Source organism: Silene latifolia, chromosome 10 (assembly GCF_048544455.1).
Source record: "Silene latifolia isolate original U9 population chromosome 10, ASM4854445v1, whole genome shotgun sequence".
NCBI classification, from domain to species: domain Eukaryota; kingdom Viridiplantae; phylum Streptophyta; class Magnoliopsida; order Caryophyllales; family Caryophyllaceae; genus Silene; species Silene latifolia.
This window is the reverse complement of record NC_133535.1, coordinates 74,332,759-74,353,742: the sequence shown is the minus strand read 5'-3', so window position 1 is coordinate 74,353,742 and position 20,984 is coordinate 74,332,759. Positions and strand designations below refer to the sequence as shown.

General features: G+C 37.6%; 1 non-coding gene across 1 annotated transcript; it reads left to right on the top strand.

Moving 5' to 3' along the window:
* The first annotated feature begins 392 nt into the window (after nucleotides 1–392).
* LOC141609800 (small nucleolar RNA R71) lies at nucleotides 393–499 on the top strand. Its single transcript, XR_012527710.1, has one exon. It is a non-coding gene; the product is annotated as a small nucleolar RNA R71 (small nucleolar RNA).
* Nucleotides 500–20,984: the final 20,485 nt, after the last annotated feature.

Genomic DNA, 20,984 nt, shown 5'->3' with positions numbered 1-20,984 from the left:
AGACCGAGGACGCGATCCAAAGTTTAAGTCGGATTGTTTGACGCGTATCAAACAATTCACCCATTGACGTAACTATAGGTCTAGTTACGACAAATATCCCATTGTTTTTGAGGTCTTCATTGATCTTGAAACAAATATTCCCTTTATTCAAAAACACAAAAACAACCTTACAAAAATGTCTTTCCGCTTCCGCTAAATTCACATCATTTCCTCCTCTAGTAGCCTTGCGAGGTCTACTATATTGTGAATTATGGACCGCCATTTCCTCAATTTTGTTCCAAGTTTGATTGTCGTCAACTTCGGTGAACATACCATTTGATCCCATGTTGAGAATGTTTCTTGAGTCTTCATAAAGACCATTCCAAAATTGTTGTACCAAGAACCACACTCTAAGTCCATGATGAGGACATGAGCGACAAATTCCTTTGAATCGCTCCCAAGCTTCATACAAAGATTCTTCATCCCTTTGCTTAAAACCCGTAATTTGAGCTCTTAGCATGTTAGTCTTTTCCGGAGGGTAGAATTTTTTGTAGAAAGCTAGAGCCAACTTCTTCCAAGAGTGGCCTTATCAAGGCTCTTCAACCATTGTTTTGTGGTACCAATTAGAGAAAAAGGGAATAAGACCCATCGAATTTGGTCTTGAGTTACACCGGTTTGTGAAATCGCATCACATTAGTCACAAAAAGTTTCCATATGGGAATGAGGGTCTTTACTAGGCATCCCCCCAAATTTGCTTCTTTCGACTAATTGGATAAATGCGGATTTTTCAATGAAATTTCCGGTTAAGTGTTGTGGTGTGGGAGTTCCATTGGGTAAGTTCTCCTCAGTTGGTACGGAATATGATGAAAACTTAGGCATTGTGGGTTGATTGTGTGATTGATTTGGTGGTTGATTTTGTGTTGGGTTCTCCTCACCTTCTCTTGCAAAAGGGTTGATGAACTCAAGAGTGTTTGGTTGAATATCTACAACCTCACCAAAACCTCTCAAGGTATTTTTAGCAAGTCTTCTATTGGTTGTCAAAGTTCTTTCAATTTCGTGATCAATGGGTAACAAGTTACCTTGTGATCTTCTAGACATGCAAAATATCAAACAACTTGAAAACAATTAGAACAAACCTTGAGGATTTTACTTCCCCAAGGCAAAGAAAGACACAACTAATAACAATATAAGAAACTCAAATCAAGTTAAGACCGTCCCCGGCAACGGCGCCATTTTTGGTCGGACTCACTTGGAGCTTAGTTTTCGGTTGCTTGTCGTTAGGAGCATCTAGACCAAAACAATATTTAAATCTCCACAAACAACTCTACTATTAGTAAAGAGGTAAGTAAAGGTCGGATCCCAAGGGACGGGTATTGATGTAGGATTTTCGATTGCAAGTAGCAGTGTCTAGGGGTGTCACGATTTGGGTTGAGATAAGAAGATCACTAAACTAAATAGCAATAAAAGTAAACAAGAAAGATGATTAAAATGAGATGTAAACAATTGATTAAAGGCACTAGGGTGTCATGGGTTCATAGGGGATTCATGGGATTTGATCATACAAACATGTTTTCAACTAGATGCAAGCAATTATTGTTGTGATGGGATCGAGTTAGTGTATATCTTACAATCCCTAGGAAGGTTTGGGTCCCGGAGCCGAATCGATTAGATTGTATAGCACCTACAAGTCGACTTAATCCTCCCTATCCAACATTATGCATGGTCTAATGAGACTCGAGTTGGTTTATGTCTTACAAGTCTCATTGAAAAGATAAGTGATGGGTAAAAAATGCAAGGATTCATAGGCTCGCATTTCATCAAACATAACATGTGCATAAGTTGAAATCACAACAAGCAAGCAAATTAATTATGAAAGCATATTAGATTAAGCATGAATCAATCCCCATGTTGGTTTCCCCTAATTCCCCATTAATCCTAGTTAAGGAGACTACTCACTCATTATCAAGTTTAACATGTTAACAAGGTTGTCAATCATATTAACAAAGCAAAACATGATGAATAAATGAAGATGATTAATAATAATTAAAAAGGGATTAAGAGAATTATACCTAATGATGATTCCAAAATAATAATGCAAAGAATAATAGAAGTACTTGATGATTGATGGAAAGTTGTCAATCTCCCAATAAACCCAAATAATCTTCAATTACCCAAAATAAAAGATGAACAAAAGAGAAATTAAGGAAATGAGATTTGTATTAAGACTTGATTAGAAGTTGATTACAAGATTAAAGAGAGATTAGAATAATATAAACTACACTAAAGATTGATAAGAACATGATGTAAATCTAATTAGACTAATGGGGTATTTATAGTGGGGATTAGGTGCACAAATTAGGGTTTACTAAGGGCTTAAATGACGATTAAGTCCTTCAGGAATCGTTCCTCTCAGAAAAGATGCAGGTCTCCTTTTAGCTAGTCTTTCAAAAATATGCGCATCTTCAAAAAGGCAAGAAGAGGACGTGTTGTCCTGTAACACAATCCGAGCGTCCAAGGGTCGGAACGAGCGGATTCTCAGGTGGCTGGACGAGCGGATTTCAAGCTTGGACGCTCGGATTCTGGCAGTTTTGGACGGGCGTCCCGATGATTAAGACGCTCGGATCTTGTCCCAGCCTTCCTTTTTCTTCTTTTCTTCTTTCTTCTTCCAACAATCCTCCGGGATCTTGTCGGATATGCAAGGATTTCTTCATCATTGCCCATCTACTACACTATGTACAAAGGCCTTCTAGTCTTGTCTTCACTTTGATGCTTGGTCATTGAATTTAATCAATTTAGCTCTATTTTGCCATGAAAATGCAAGGTTTACACTCCTTTCCTATCAAGGAAACAAAACCTCAAAGAATATGCAAAACAAAGGACTAAAGATAGTAAATGACCCAAATAAGCACTAAAAAGCATAGGAACGAGGCTAATTCGGGGACTAAATATGCTCAAATATTGGTCACATCAGCACAATGCAGCTGTTTGTTTAGCGGGAAATGATGAGGTCTATGCGTTCAAGCAGCATAGACAAGCTAGTTAACTTTTTGCAGTTGTTCCGCCACATCCACCTTATCAACGAGGCTATCAAAAGCCTCCTTTTGTCTGGCCACCGCAACAACAAGCCCCTCCTCCTGATAAACAGAAAGAAGAGATTGCTGAATTGAAATCTTTGGTGAAGGCGCTTGCACTCCAATTACAGGAGCATGATAGATTTAATTACGTTCAAATTAATGAGCTCGAGTCTGAAATAGCTCAGTTAGCAACTGAGACGAACTTTAGGTACGCAGAGAGTAGTCTTTCCTATGAAGGACCCGAGTTGCCTATTGGTATTGATGATTTGTATGACTCGGAGTATGACGATCTATCATAAAACGAAGCTTCATACGAGGATTTCTGCACTGTACAGCAACAAATGCTCAATCGAACTGATTATTGTGTTCGATCGAGTGATATGTCTGAGGAAATGTTCGATCGAACAGAAAATACCACTCAATCGAACAACTTTTATGAGGAAGTTCTCGATCGAGCAGATTCTTTTGTTCGATCGAGCAAAATTCAAGAGGAAAGCTCTCGATCGAGTATTATCTCTACTCGATCGACCATTTTGGCCATGGAGCGTAATGATATGTCACTTTAGTCCACTTTGGATGACGATATGGACGAAGACAATGGTTATGGTGAATCTCCCCTTTTCAAAGCCGAGTTAGAGACGCTCGAGGCTGCGATTTACGGGCTAGAACCCACAGAGGAGGGTAACGAGAAGACAGCTGAGTCAATGATTGCTTCTAGTACGGAAGAGGTAATAAATTCCTTTGTCAATGATTCCGTCATTAAGAGCAACCAAACCGAGGTAGTTAACGACAATTTTATTATTGTTGATATTAATAGTACGCTATCTCATATGACTTCTCCTTTTTCTTTTGATGCTCTACCCCCTCCCGGCTGGACAAACAATTTAACGATTTTTCACCATTCTTGTCATCCGAAATTCGTTAGGCTGAGACGGTACCTTAGTTTATTTTTAAGTGCCCCTGAGCTCCTTTATTTTGTGGACAAATTTGGGAGCTGTCATAGGAAATTTGTTAGGCTTAAACAATTGTACATGTTATTTTCCTATGATACTATTGTACTATGGTGCTACTTACAGTTTTGTGTAGCACATGCGCAACTATTTGATCGGTTGCTGCATGCTTTGAGCTGTTTTGACCAGGCTAAATTAGAGAGGCTCGAAGAAAAGAAGGTCGAGCTGGGACCTGTTTGAAACTAGCGCTACCGGAAGGCAACCCGGAGTTTTAATTTTTAGTTGATTTACATTTTAGCTGTGTGTGTAATAAATGGTTTTTAAACCATAGATTGGAACAGTTTAACTTGTTTTGTTAGTTTCGCGGGCTGTTTATTGCGTCTTTGCAGGAATCTATGGTGAATGGCTTGATCGAGTACTTTATATACTTGATCGAACCCTTTTGCTGCTGATATCACTCGATCGAACACATATTCTTCTCGATCGAGTGCCTGCTGAAGAGGATCTTTCGATCAAGAGCCCTACTTCCTCGATCAAACTGCCTAGATGCCCAGTTCCCTCGATCGACCATTGTTCCATTTTGATCGAATTCTTTTGACTTGGATTCACTTCCTATGACGCTGTTACGGAGCTATTAGTGACCTCCCATGTTGCTGGCTGGTTTGGGGAGGTCCCTACTTCGCGTTATCTTGTGAGTTTTCCATATCTCCACTCTCTCTCCTTTTTAGTTTGCATTTCCTTTCCCTATTTCTGGGTACAATGAGGGCATTGTACGATTTGGTTTGGGAGGTTATGCATCCATATCTGTGTCTGCATTTATGTTTTTTATTACATTTCTGTTTAATTTCTGTTTTTTATTGCATTTCTGTTATCACGTTTAATTTCTGTATGCAACATTTTTTATTTTTTTATAAAATTCAAAAATCCCACAAAAATCAAAAAAGTTCGAAAATATCAAAAAATTTCACGTTTATTTTAGCATATAGGTCGAGTCGGAACGGTAGATTTCAATGATGAAATTGCACTGCAATTGTCTTTTTGCTTAAGCCTTGCATAAACTATTATTCTTTTTAGCATTGTCTTTTTGCATATCTACGAGTTTATGTTAAAAAATTCAGCTGAACAAATAGACCTGACCTGAAAATTTTGGCAAGCTACTTATAATTCCTAAGATTTAGAGCCGTATAAACTGGTGTCATTTATGACCGGTTTTATGTAGGATTGTGAGTAGTATACTCCTTGCATAATATGTTCATCAATTTGCACATATATGAAATTCAATTGCTTTTTGCCTGCATACATTCGGGTTAGTGGTTGGTGTCACATGCAAGGAGGTGCTTACATTCCTCTTTTCTTTCATTTTACCCATAAACTCCACATTTAGCCAAATTTGCCTTTTGACCCTTAACTACATCCAAATTTAGCCTGCTTTGTCAAGCTAGTTTAGAGTATGTTTTTGCGGTATATATTTTATCGGTCCGAATTTGGTTTGTATTATATTGCATTGGAGTTGGTAGAAAGGAAAGAAGGAGGATGGAATGAAAAAAAAAATTGAAAAATGAAAAAAAAAACAGAAAAAAAAAACCAAAAAAAAAGAGAATTTGTTTGTTGAGACGGTTTCACTCCTATTATTTATTTATATTTGTTGAGGAGTATGTTCAGCTCGGTTTGGTGAGTTTTGGTGCCAAATGAAAGGCACATGTGATTAATTCTATAATTGAGTGAGAATCGGATGTTGTTATATGGTTATGTTTAGGTACTAGCTTGGCCGCCTATACCTCCACATTCCCATAAATGTTTTGCCTTTTCTTACCCATTGCCTCACTTTATCATATTTTTGTAAGCCCTCGGCTGTGATGGACCTTGCTTGGTTGGAATGTGTGTACGGTAGCTAGAATTGTCTATCATATCAGCTGCATGCATGTTTATGTGGGTCGTAGTTTAGGTGAGCGACTATATTTCTTTCTCTCTTACATTCATATGCTTACCCTTTGCTTCATGAGAGAAGAGTGACCCGTGAGAGTCCATCATTAAAGGTCTTGCAAGGTCGACAATTCAGCTTGATTATAAACATCCTACAACTCGTTTGCATTTGACAGTTTTTCCTGTAAGTGTTAGTTCGCTTGCATTAAATTGGTTTAAGTGGGCATTTGTAGCTAGCTCTGAGTTATTTTTTTGTTCCATTAGTTTGAATTTAGTTTACTCGAGGACGAGTAAAGGTTCGGTTTGGGGAGATTTGATACGTGCATTTTATATAGTCTTTTTAGGCCTCTTTATGCACGTATTTATATGCTATCCTCGTAGTTTTATGCTACGAAATGCCCAGAATATTCTACTTGGTTTGTTTGGGTTTATTTGCAGGAATGGACCTGAAAGTGATGAAATTAAGCCTTTTATCATCCGTTTTGCATGCATTTGGAGGATGAGTAGATTTGGAGCGGGAATACTGTTGTTACGGGATGCGTGAAGTCATTTCGGAAGCTAAATAACCAAGTCAAAGCTGAAATCAACGAAACAAGTAGCTGGTTGAGTCCAAGTCATTCGATCGAAGGTTTTTGCGGTCGATCGAGTATTTTTGGATAGAAGAAGTCTTCGATCGAGTAACATAATTGGAGTTCCTCGATCGAGTAGGTTTTCTACTCGATCGAGAGGTTTTGCCAGGAATCTGTTCGATCGAGTGATTCTAAATTGCTCGATCGAGTGGTTTTCTATTGGGCTCGGGCTTTTTCAGTCTTATTTCGTTTTTAGGTCAAATAATTTGTCTTTCCTATAAATAGGAAAGACGACAGATCACTTTTACAACACCTCATACATTACTCTTTTCCCTTTTTCTCTGTTCAACGTTGCTTTTCTCTCTACTTCCTGGATCTCTTAATCTGTAATTCTTCCTTTTATTCTTTTTCTCTCTTTTACTCTCTCCTTATTTTGTAATGCTTATTATTCCTTTTTTCTTTCGCTCTTGTTCTATCACTGTTATGACTAGCTAATTTAATTTCTAGGATTTAGGGGATTCGATGAATTATTGTTAGTTGCTACTTAGGTTTACAGATCTTTCGTTGTTATCATGTCTTTGTTGTTAATCACTGCCATTAATTATAACTAGCTATTTGAATCGATGCACTTAGCTTAATTAACCTTGGTAAACCTTGAACTAGACCGGAAGGTTGGATGGGGTGAGACCTGCAGTGAACAATAAGATGCTTTAGTGAGGGGGAAGCTAAGCTAATAGTATTTTAGGGCGAATTGAGACCGGAAGGAGATATTTGTTGCCCCTTAGACCGACACATCGACTGATCTGCGACCTTAGCTGCAATTAACTGACATTCATTGATGAACTGACAATCCTAGTTTTCTCTCTCTCTCTTGTTAATTCCTCTTATCCTTAATTCTCTTCCCTTAATCTCATTAGTTCAGTTAAATCAATTAAAACCCCCATTCTGTGACCATAGACAGACCGAATTGAAGAGTAGATAGTGACCGCCTCCCTGTGGAGATCGACCCTACATACCACTGACTTCTGTTAGTGTATCTAGGTTTTATTTTTGGTACCTGACGACCGTATCAGTGCCCAATAACTTAATTGCTAGGAAAGGCACCAACCACTTCACCGAACTACATTTCGTCTACCTTGAGTCCTTCATGAATATCAATGGGAAGTTCACCAAAAAGTACAACATTCTTCAACTATTGCTTGATCGGTGGCTCGAAATTGATAATGGGAAAGATGGAGCGGCCTTCATTGTAAATGGGGGCTTGGTAACAAGGTTAGTGATAGGTGCATTTTGTATAGTCTTTTTAGCCTATTTTAGCACGTATTTCTATGCTATTATCGTAGTTTTATGCTACAAAATGCCCCTAGTATGCTACTTTGTTTTATTTTGTCTTAATTGCAGGAATGGACTAGAAAGTAGTGAAATCAAGGCTTTTACTGTCCATTTAGCATGCATTTGGAGGAAGAGTGAATTTGGAGCGGGAATGTAGCTATTTTGAGATGCACAAAGAAGAAAGATAGCTAGGCGAGCAAAGGAAGAACTTCAAATTGCTAGTGCCTACTTTCAAGAGCCATATCTCGAGTTCTACAACTGATATTCAGGCTATTCCAATTGGAGATGAAAGCATGTCCTCTTAGCGTTCCAACGCCACTGGAATCACCCTGTTTGCCCAAGTAACGAAGAAATGGCAGCCATTTTAAGTTCAGCGCGCAAAGCAGGAAATTGATGCTGGAAAGTACTCGATCGAGTACAATTTTGCTCGATCGAGTCCTTTTTCTACTCGATCGAGTAGTTGCATTTTAGGATTTACTCGATCGAGTAGATTTTCTACTCGATCGAGTGATTTAAGCTTTAGTTTACTCGATCGAGTGGTTTTAAACCACTCGATCGAGTGGTTTCTCTTACGGGCTTGGGCTTTTAGCTTAAATCCGTCATTAGGTTGAATAAAATCCTATTTTTTCTTATAAATAGGAAGGGGCGACGTCATTTGTAACTCTCCACACACATCATACGTTACTTTTACTGCTGCTACTTTATTCTTCTATTAATTCCGGATCTATTTCTACTGTAACTTCTTTCCCTTCTTTTCCCTCTTTATTTTATGTTAATGTTTATTATTCTTTTCCTTGTTCTGATGCTTTATTCAGTTATGTCTAGCTAAATTCCTCTGCTAGGACTAGGTGATTCATTAGACTAATGTTAGTTGCTAATTAGGTTATTAGATCTGTCGTTGTAGTTGTAGTCTTTGTTGTTAATCGCTGCTTTAACTGTATCCTGCTAGTTGAGTCGACACAATTAGCCTTTTAATTTAGGTAAACCTTGACCTGGACCGAAAGGTTGGAAGGGTTGAGACCTGCAGTGATCAATAGGATGCTTTAGTGAGGGCGAAAGTTAAGCTAATAGCATTTTAGGGCGAATTGAGACCGAAAGGAGATATTCGTTGCCCCTTAGACCGACACATCGACTGATCCGTGACCTTAGTGTGGATCGATCGACGTTTATTGTTGACCCGAAATCCTAGTTCCCTTCTCTTTATTGTTAATTTCCTCTATTTTTATCTCTCTTTCCTTAGTCTCTTAATAGTTTTAGTAAAACAATTTAAACCCCCAATTCTGTGACATTCGAATGCACCGTATTAAATGGATAGATAACAACTTAGCCTCCCTGTGGAGATCGACCCTACTTACCACTGACTTCTGTTAGTAGTACTTAGGTATTTTATTTTTGGTACATAACGACCGTATCAAATTTTGGCGCCGTTGTCGGGGAGGCGACGCTTTTTATCTGTTTTATTTTGGTTGTCTTTCGCCTCAAAGGAAGACTAAGTACCTTGGGGTTGTTCTTATCTTTTTCTTTAATGCTGTTTTTATAGGCCTACAGGTTTATTAGACAGGCTACTGAGGGAGATATCGAAGGGAAGGCTTAAGTACCTTCGATCCCTTTTGCCGAGATGACATCCGTTTCCCGACTTATCGCTCAGTTTGAAGCTCAAACTGAAAAACCTGCTAGTTGGGAAAGGAAGAAATCTTGGGGTTATGGTAATTACTGCACTGCTCCTACGTCACATCCACCCTATCAATGGCCACCGCAACAAGATCCTCCTGATATACAGAAAGAAGAGATTGCAGAGCTGAAATCTTTGTTGGAAACACTTGCATTCCAAAGGCAAGAGAGTGATAGACGCACCTTTTCGCGATTTGATAAGCTCGAGTCTATAATTGCTCAGTTAGCAGCTGAGTCGGATAATTGGCAGCCAGAAGAGGTATACTTTACTGAGAGCGGTTTTTCCCATGAAGAACCCGTGTTGCCCAATGCTGAGGATGATCTTTATGACTCGGATGACGAATTTCTATCATATTCCAATTGCTTACACGAAGATTTCAGCGCTGTACAAGAAGAATCACTCGATCGAGTGACTGATATTAGTCGATCTGGTGAATTTCCAGAAGAAAGTTCTCGATCGAGTGATATTTCTACTCGATCGAGTGAAAATCAGGAAGGAAGTGGTCGATCGAGTAACAATTCTACTCGATCGACTGAACTGGCCAGCGAGAGCAATAATTCGTCATGTGGATTTGTTTTGGGTGACGAGTTTGATGATGATAACGGTTACGGTGAGCCTCTCTTATTCAAAGCCGAGTTGGATACACTTGAGGCTTAGATTTACGGGACGAATTCCACTGAGGACGGTGACGGAAGGACAGCTGAGTCGGTATTTGCTCCTAGCACGGATGAGGTAATACATTCCTTTGTCAGTGATTCCGTCATTGAGAGCGAGCAACCTGATGTAGTAAACGATAATTTTATTATTGTTTGTTTTAATAATATATTGCCTCGTTTGATTCGTGCTTCTTCTTTTAATGCTATACCCCCTCCCATGTGGACGTATAAATTAACGAATTTTCACCGTCCTTGTCATCTCAAAATCGCTAATCTGAATCGGGACCATAATTTATCGTCTATTGCTCCCGCGCTCCTTTATTTTGTGGATAAATTTAGGACCTCGCATAGGAAATTTGTTCGACTTAAATGTTTATATACTTTTATTTCCTATATTTTCATTCCACTGTGGTGCTACTTATGCTTTTGTGTAGCACATGCGCAGATTTATGATTTAATGCTACGCGCTTTGAGCTGTTTTGATTGTGACTGATTAGAGAGCCTCGAAGAAAAAGAAGGTCGAGCTGGGACCTGACTGAAGCTAGAGCTACCCGGGAGGCAACCCGGAGTTTTTATTTTGCATTTTTATTTCATTTCAGTTGTAATAAATGGTTTTCATACCATAGACTATCTCAGTATGCTTGTTTTGTTAGTTTGCGGGCTGTTTTTATTTGCGTTTTGCAGGAATACACTCAGGATCACTCGATCGAGTACTTTTTGTACTCGATCGAGCACTTTTGCTGCTAAATCCACTCGATCGAGTGATTATTTTACTCGATCGAGCACCTGCAAGGAGAGAACTACTCGATCGACTGCTATTCTTCTCGATCGAGCAGTTTTAGACGCCCAGTTCACTCGATCGACCACTGTTCGACTGCTATCGAGTGTTTTTGACTTGGATTCACTTCCCGTGACGATATTTGGGCTATTTAGCGACCTCCCACGTTGCTGGCTGGTTTGGGGAGGTCTCTTATTCGCTCAATCTTGTAAGTCTTCCGTATTTTCTTCTCTTCCTCTTTTAGTTTGCATTTCCTTTCCATGTTTTGGTACAATGGGGGCATTGTACGGTTTGGTTTGGGGAGGTTATGCATCCATATCTGTGTCTGCATATAGTTTTTATTGCATTTCTGTTATCATATTTAATTTATGTATGCATTGTCTGTTATTTTTATAAAAATCAAAAAATCCCAAAAAAAATTGAAAAAATTCAACAAATTCACGTTTATTTTAGCATATAGGTTGAGTCGGAACGGTAGATTTCAATGATGATATTGCACTATTATCTGTCTTTTTGCTTAAGCCTTGCATTAAACTATTATTCTTTTTAGCTTTGTCTTATTGCATATCTACGAGTTAATGTTGAATTTAGCTGAACGAATAGACTTGACCTGAAATTTTGGCAACCTACTTATATATTCTAAGGATTAGAGCCGTATAAACTGGTGTCATTTGTGACCAGTTTTATGTAGGATTGTGAGTAGTTACTCCTTGCATAGCATGTTCATCAATTTGCACATATATGAAATTCAATTGCTTTTTGCCTGCATACATTCGGGTTAGTGGTTGGTGTCACATGCAGGGAGGTGCTTACAATTTCCTTTTCTTTCATTTTTACCCATTTAACTCCACATTAGCCAAATTTGTCTATTGACCCTTAGCTACATCCAAATTTAGCCTGCCCTGTCAAGCTAGTTTAGATTGTTTTTTGGTATATTTTACATTGTGCCAAGTTTGGCTTGTATCTGTTGCTTCGGAGTTGGTATTTTATGAAGAAGGGGAGGATGATGAAAAAAAAAGACGTGAAAAAGAAACGAAAAAAAAAAGTTGAAAAAAAAGGATTCGAAAAAAAAAAAGAAAAATAAAATAAGGAACCGAAAAAAAAAAAAAAAGAAAAAAAAAAAGATGTTGTTTGATTATGAGACGGTTTCACTCCTATGCTTTATTTACATTTTTTTTAGGAGTATTTTCAGTTCGGATTGGTGAGTTTTGTGCCAGTTGAAGGGCATATGCGCTTGATTCTATAATTGAGTTGGAAATGGATGTTGTTATATGGTTTTGTTTAGGTACTAGCTTGATCACCTATACCTCCACATTCCCATAAATATTTTGCCTTTTCTTACCCATTGCCTCACTTTACCATATTTTTGTAAGCCCTCGGCTGTGACAGGACCTTGTTTGGTTGGAATGTGTGTACGGTAGTTAGTGTGACACCCTCATTTTTAGCGTAAAATAAACACGTAAAATTTTACAGAAAAACTGACAGGATATGTTTGTAATTGGTTCAACCAGATAAAACCTGTAATTTTAAAAACTTTTCTAAACCAACCACAAACACTTCCAAATGAAGAGTGCCAAAACCTGCAAATACTAACACCCTAATTTACATAACATGCTAAAGTCGCGAGAATAAAGTGATACATACCAAAGTAAGAGAGGGAGACATATGTCCCTTCAAAATATAAACACAACCAAATGTTTAAAGGTTTACTACAAAATAACCAAACTAAATCCAAGGTTCTTTTGCTCACTAGCTCGTCTGTGACCCCATCTAATCATCATCAACCTGTCAATCGCATTTTATACAAACACGAAAGCCACAATTCAGTGGGGAGTAACTTCGAGTCCTCCCAGCCACGAAATGTCATATTTAATGTAACATGTAACGTAACATGTAAACCACATCACAAATAATCTAGATATCAAATATTCTAACAAGTGAACTCTAAACTGACCAAATTAAACTATCATGTGAAACATATAACAAGCAGTAATCCAAACTTTATCAATTGTAACCGGCTTGCATCTCACCTATTACAATTCATAAAATCACCATACAAGAAAGGACAATATATCAAAGACAGGCATAAGTTCTTAGTACGGTCAATAGTCACTCTGTAACTCGAGTCTATACCACGAGGTAGGGAAGGTAATCGAACCGGTATCATGGCTCAAAGGTTCTATCAAAACATGGCCAAGACACAACACAACCCTAGCCTAAAATCTGCGCAGACCTAGACATGCGGATACATACCACCGCACCCAAGACCCACAATTTTTCTAAAACAAAGTGAGTACCCTAAGGAGTCCACCAAAGGGTTGGCTAGTACTTAAGCTGACCACTTACTATCAAAATAAGTAACGAGGTCATGCCCCAACTTGGATATAATCCCACCAAGTCAGGAACACAAAGGCTATTAAGCAGTGAACATATACTCGTTAAAGACTCTAAAGACCTATCTATGACAAACACAACAACCTGCAAGAAGTATTCAATACCAAATTCCATTTCAAGCAATATTAACAATATTAAAGGTTTCAGGGAATCTAAGGCCGTTTCAACCATATAAGAACCCATTCAAATCAACCAACAACATATGTGAAATAAAAACATATTAAATGGCCTAGAACAAGAATAAGGCCGATTACCAATTTACACAATAAATTCATCCAACCGAATTTTTACCCGCAACCCCAGTCCTGCGACAGGTACGCGTTAAATCGCGGCTGACCAATCACACAATTGACTGACATCAATTCAGTCAAAGGGACCAAGGCTCAGTTTTCGGCATAATCATCCAATCATTACAATTATCGCTATAAAATTCATTTTGAGCCTATTCATTACAATTTCATTTTATAACCTATCCTAACATGTGCCAACTACCAAATAAGCATAATTTTACCATTAACAATATATTTACTACTAACATAATCCATTTCAAAAGATTACCCATATGTTACTTATACTAAATATAACATTAATGCACCCGAAATGACAAACAACGCATGAAAAACCACGAAACAAGCAACGGGCCGACTCGGGCCAACCCCAAGGCAGCCGTGGGCCTGCCTGGGCCTGCCGGGCCTGCTGGGCCTAGTGGACCGCCACCCCAAACCCTCCATTTCTCCATTTTTGTTCAGTTTAACATCGTCTGAAGCATCAATTAGTCATTCCCAATTCATTCCCATACTAATATGTGAACTTAAACTAACAAAAGACATGAATTAGACATGAATTTAACCCATTTTAACATGTGAAATATACCACTCAAATAACATACACAAAATCACACAAAAAGCAAAGAATGTGACATTAATTCGTCGAGTAACCCGAAATATGTTACCTTAAGCTAGAAAAAGGCAAATAACCCTTGAGAAAACCCTAAAAACAGTAGCTACCCATCATCATCTACTATATAGGAGTCCCCTATATCATCCTCATAATCTTCACCTATTAAAAACAACAAAAACACAACAATAATCACTAAAACCGAAATTATGCCCCAAAATCATCTTAAATCAACATAATGAAAACTGAAATTAAAACATACTAGGATGTAGATATTGAAGAGAGAATTCCGAAAATATAAATTTTGCGAAAATCGGACTAGAAACGAAGAAGTTATGATGAAATTACGATTGTAAGATTATTTGATTATTTTTCTTTGTGGATTTCGGTCAAGATGAACAAAACAAGAACAAAAGAAGTCCTAGGAAGAAATGGGAAGGAGGAAGAGGAGGTGTGCCGTGGAAAGGAAGGAAGGAGCGGGGTATGTGGCGGAATTTCATTAGTCGGTTTTAGCTCGTTTCGACGATAATTAGAACCGTTCGTCAAATGCAAATTCCGACAATGCCAAAATTCTTAAACACGAGATTACAAGAAGATTGAGTACTCATATGACCCATTTCCAAAATCGTTTGTCCAATTTTCAAAAGAATCGCCATTTTTCCCGATATGCCCTTATTTCGATATAAAAGGTTTTTACATGGTTTAAACTATTTTTAAACATTTCGAAACTATCAAATTAAATAATTTACTTCAAAATATAATAGAATTACATTTCATTGAATTATTATTACTTCAAATACATTAATTTTAAATTCAACTTGATTAATAAATTACTTTCGCAATATAATAACGGTCCGAAATTACAGGGTGTTACAATCACCCCTCCTTTTAAAAAGTTTCGTCCTCGAAACTTAGAAGGAGAAATTATAGTAAAAAACATCTTAATAATATCATCATAAGAAAATATAGGTATCTTTTCAATGAAACGGTGATACTCTTGTTGATCACGCAGGAACATCCACATTTCATATCAAAGATAAGGTAAAAAGGCAAATCATTTGTAAAATTCGAAAACCAAAATACTTTCAAAACATTAATGAAGAGTTTTCAAGAATGTAAATCTCATTCATGGAATGGAATTGCTCTTGTCGTGCACACAAGAACGCTATCTTTCCAAATCATAGACAAATTTTAAACAAAAACTATTCGCCGATAAGCGGTAGAACAAGTTATCAAATGTCTCCAATAACTAGTTCTAACATCCGTTCAACGCTAAAATCAAAGTAAGAGAAAGGTAGTCTACTCAAATTTTCTTTTGCAAAAAGCCAAAATAGAAATGAAGGTTTCACTTTTAAACCCAATTGGGGTCAAATCCCTAAAAATGTAACATTAAACCTTGACAAAGAAGTCATAAATGGATCAAAATTAACAGAAATTGGACAAATCTTAACGAAAACTCGGGTCTAGAAATTAAAATTACGATAAATGAGTTTATATTCAAGAAAGGAATAGGGAACTAAATCAAATTTTCATTTTCAAGTCTTCAAAAATAGGTTAGGTTTGCGGAAGTGACATAAACTTTCAAGAATGAAACGAAATCGGTAGCTTGAAATATTTAGAAATTCCTCGAAGTGAAAAGTAACTTAGACATCATAGGAGCAAGTATGCCAAGCGGATTCAAGCTTAACTAATCAAAAGAGCTGTATGAATTTCATGGGGTAAGAATTGAAGTCGAACCTAAAAGGGTGTCAAAGATGGAGTTTCATAGGTTACCAACATCAAACTTATGAGAGGAGTATGATGAAGTAAGGAAGAGAGGTATGAACGATAACGCTCATGATCAAGGAAGAAGGGAAATTAGTCAACAAGGAAACGCCAGACACTTTTATCACAAACAACAACACTCAAAACGGTTCCAAACACTTCCTAACAACAAAACTCATAACCACATCACTCCCAAGGGTTTCCTCAATCGCTTATGTTACCTCATCCTAATCTGTTCCCTGAAACAAGGTACTCCACTATAAGTGTGATCTCATCGCTCCAAATCCTCAAACATCCAGAAACAACTTTCACAAGTCGAAGGTCAAGGCTTCCAACAAAGCTATAAACTCCAAGAGAAAGTTCCTCAAATATACCACAAGATTCTCATCATCTCAAGTACTCAATGCGACCTCAAGGTCTATAAGTCTATAGGGTTAACAAATTCTTCTCGACACTAAGTCTCTCTCAACTCAAGAACTCTCAAGAGACAACTAATATCAAATCACATCACCAATCCATTATGGTCATCAACATCCCAAGGAGTATTCTTTCAAATTTGACATCCTAAAACTTACTTACCATCAAATTCCCAAGAAACAAGGTCTTAATTGTAACAACACTTTATCACCTCAGAGTTCCTAAAACCATAAATTGAAACTATGTTCTTTCACCTAGCAATTGGTGTCAACCATACCATTACCCTTTCTAGTTATTAAAACAAGTGCTAAAACTTCCCAATAATGTAGCTTACTCCCACTCTCATACCATAGCTCAAGTAGTAATCAATATCACTCACTAAAACCAACTAATAATCCCACATTTAACATTTCTCACACGGTAACATACACATTATCAAACCCTCATATCCAGAGTGATTATGGAAGCCAATCAAAAACTCGTCTACTTAGTCAATCCTATATCCTCAAATCCACCATTCAGTTTCATCCATTTTAAGTCAAGTACTATGCACTAGTACCCAAACATAAACAACAATGCCATGTTCCATAACCTTAGTAACCAATGCAACTCACATTTGACACACAAAATCCACCAATCCAACGTACTCACTTTATCAAGGATCTATAGGTATAAGAACCATCAAGTATGTCTCATCACACTACCTAAGTCTTTCCAATATCAAATCCTCTCAAAACCAGGAAAGGGTCAAACACAACAATCCCTTCAAAGGTCATGGTGTCCAACCAAGGCCAACATTTCTCAAAAGAGAGAGTATTATAAAAAGGCGTTAAGGAAGGATAAGCAAGGAACAAATGGCATGTTAGGAAATAAGGAGTCGGACCGTAAAGATAACGGTTGACAAAAATAAGAGGTATTCGAGTTAAGAAGATATCTCAGGCAAGAAGAAGATACGTAAACTTTGGCATAAGAACAGGGTTCAACGAACGTTAAAGAGAAGGAAAGGAGAACAGAAGCGGCATAAAGAAAGGGTTACCGCTTAACCAAACACTCCTCAAAGCTTATGATCGCTATGATAAGGTTACATCACTAAGGTGCTCAACAAAGACTCAAAAGTCTACCAAATCGTAGGACTAACAAGGACTCCACATTGGTAGGTTTTCCTCAACTCAATTGGTTCCAAGAGCCAAAATCAATTCACCACACAAATTCATTTGTTACCATCCAAGTCCCAAAGTATCTCCTTTACAATTCTCGTCATCGAACTCCACTTGCTATGTCATCCTCAAGTACCATGGCTTGTTTACTCTATCATCTCACCACTTCGTACTTCTAGTCTCCGATACGATAAATTAGAATCACATCTTTGAACTCACGAACTACATCAAACAACTTTCCACCAAAATTCCCAAATTTAGATATGATTAATAAAGTCAACCACGTGTTCTCAAATTTCAAAAGGTCAACAAGGGCTACTCTATACTAGATTTGGTCAACTCAAAAGGTTTAACAAACTAACTAATTCCAAGGTACGATACCAATCCATTAAGCAACGTCAATGTCCTATTGTATTCCTTTCAAGGCCTACAAAGATTGGGCTAACTATCATTCCTTTAATTCTCCACAAGAAACATCGAGACTCTCAAATGAAGTAGCTTAGGTTCATTCCAACTTATGTGCTAAGGTAGTACCCATGCTCAATCACCTATAACAAACAAGCTCTCAATAGACATAACTCCCAAGGTGTTTCTCAACTCACTAGGCTCTCACATCAAGCACAACTAACAAGACTAACCAAAGGATCCCAAGTTATCTTTTCATATACAACTCAAACCTTAAACAATCAATTTCTCAACTCGTTCACGCCCTCCAATGATACATTCCCTCAAAACCGAGTTCTCTGGAACAAGGGGACTATCCCGCGGAATAAAAGGAAGGTGTCCGCAAGGACTCTTATTATAAGAAGAAAACGAACCAAGGATGAATCGGGAGAAAGAATTGAAGAATAGTTACCAAGGCGAGAGAAGAGGAATTTGAAAGACGAATAAACAACGAGATTGGAAGATTAAGGTAAGATACACTGAATACGGAAAGAAATATCGAGAAAGTGGAAGCATTCTTCATTTGGCATAACCAATCTTTAACAAAGACCAAAATTAATAACTAACAATCAACAAACCTAGGTTGTAAGATTGCATTATCTACATTTCTTGGAGAGCCATCTTGCAAAAGAGAATATTGGTTAGAACCTAACAATTAGCAATCACAAACAGACTACCACATAAAATCCTAAATCTACCCATCCTACCCATCTCTAAAGTTTATTATTTAAAGGTCAAGTGATTTATATTGGGGTGCACAAACGTGCGTCGGGAGCAAATATGCTCTGATACCAACTGTGACACCCTCATTTTTAGCGTAAAATAAACACGTAAAATTTTACAGAAAAACTGACAGGATATGTTTGTAATTGGTTCAACCAGATAAAACCTGTAATTTTAAAAACTTTTCTAAACCAACTACAAACACTTCCAAATGAAGAGTGCCAAAACCTGCAAATACTAACACCCTAATTTACATAACATGCTAAAGTCGCGAGAATAAAGTGATATAGACCAAAGTAAGAGAGGGAGACATATGTCCCTTCAAAATATAAACACAACCAAATGTTTAAAGGTTTACTACAAAATAACCAAACTAAGTCCAAGGTTCTTTTGCTCACTAGCTCGTCTGTGACCCCATCTAATCATCATCAACCTGTCAATCGCATTTTATACAAACACGAAAGCCACAATTCAGTGGGGAGTAACTTCGAGTCCTCCCAGCCACGAAATGTCATATTTAATGTAACATGTAACGTAACATGTAAACCACATCACAAATAATCTAGATATCAAATATTCTAACAAGTGAACTCTAAACTGACCAAATTAAACTATCATGTGAAACATATAACAAGCAGTAATCCAAACTTTATCAATTGTAACCGGCTTGCATCTCACCTATTACAATTCATAAAATCACCATACAAGAAAGGACAATATATCAAAGACAGGCATAAGTTCTTAGTACGGTCAATAGTCACTCTGTAACTCGAGTTTATACCACGAGGTAGGGAAGGTAATCGAACCGGTATCATGGCTCAGAGGTTCTATCAAAACATGGCCAAGACACAACACAACCCTAGCCTAAAATCTGCGCAGACCTAGACATGCGGATACACACCACCGCACCCAAGACCCACAATTTCGCTAAAACAAAGTGAGTACCCTAAGGAGTCCACCAAAGGGTTGGCTAGTACTTAAGCTGACCACTTACTATCAAAATAAGTAACGAGGTCATGCCCCAACTTGGATATAATCCCACCAAGTCAGGAACACAAAGGCTATTAAGCAGTGAACATATACTCGTCAAAGACTATAAAGACCTATCTATGACAAACACAACAACCTGCAAGAAGTATTCAATACCAAATTCCATTTCAAGCAATATTAACAATATTAAAGGTTTCGGGGAATCTAAGGCCGTTTCAACCATATAAGAACCCATTCAAATCAACCAACAACATATGTGAAATAAAAACATATTAAATGGCCTAGAACAAGAATAAGGCCGATTACCAATTTACACAATAAATTCATCCAACCGAATTTTTACCCGCAACCCCAGTCCTGCGACAGGTACGGGTTAAATCGCGGCTGACCAATCACACAATTGACTGACATCGATTCAGTCAAAGGGACCAAGGCTCAGTTTTCGGCATAATCATCCAATCATTACAATTATCGCTATAAAATTCATTTTGAGCCTATTCATTACAATTTCATTTTATAACCTATCCTAACATGTGCCAACTACCAAATAAGCATAATTTTACCATTAACAATATATTTACTACTAACATAATCCATTTCAAAACATTACCCATATGTTACTTATACTAAATATAACATTAATGCACCCGAAATGACAAACAACGCATGAAAAACCACGAAACAAGCAACGGGCCGACCCGGGCCAACCCCAAGGCAGTCGTGGGCCTGCCTGGGCCTGCCGGGCCTGCTGGGCCTAGTGGGCCGCCACCTCAAACCCTCCATTTCTCCATTTTTGTTCAGTTTAACATCGTCTGAAGCATCAATTAGTCATTCCCAATTCATTCCCATACTAATATGTGAACTTAAACTAACAAAAGACATGAATTAGACATGAATTTAACCCATTTTAACATGTGAAATATACCACTCAAATAACATACACAAAATCACACAAAAAGCAAAGAATGTGACATTAATTCGTCGAGTAACCCGAAATATGTTACCTTAAGCTAGAAAAAGGCAAATAACCCTTGGGAAAACCCTAAAAACAGTAGCTACCCATCATCCTCTACTATATAGGAGTCCCCTATATCATCCTCATAATCTTCACCTATTAAAAACAACAAAAACACAACAATAATCACTAAAACCGAAATTATGCCCCAAAATCATCTTAAATCAACATAATGAAAACTGAAATTAAAACATACTAGGATGTAGATCTTGAAGAGAGGATTCCGAAAATATAAATTTTGCGAAAATCG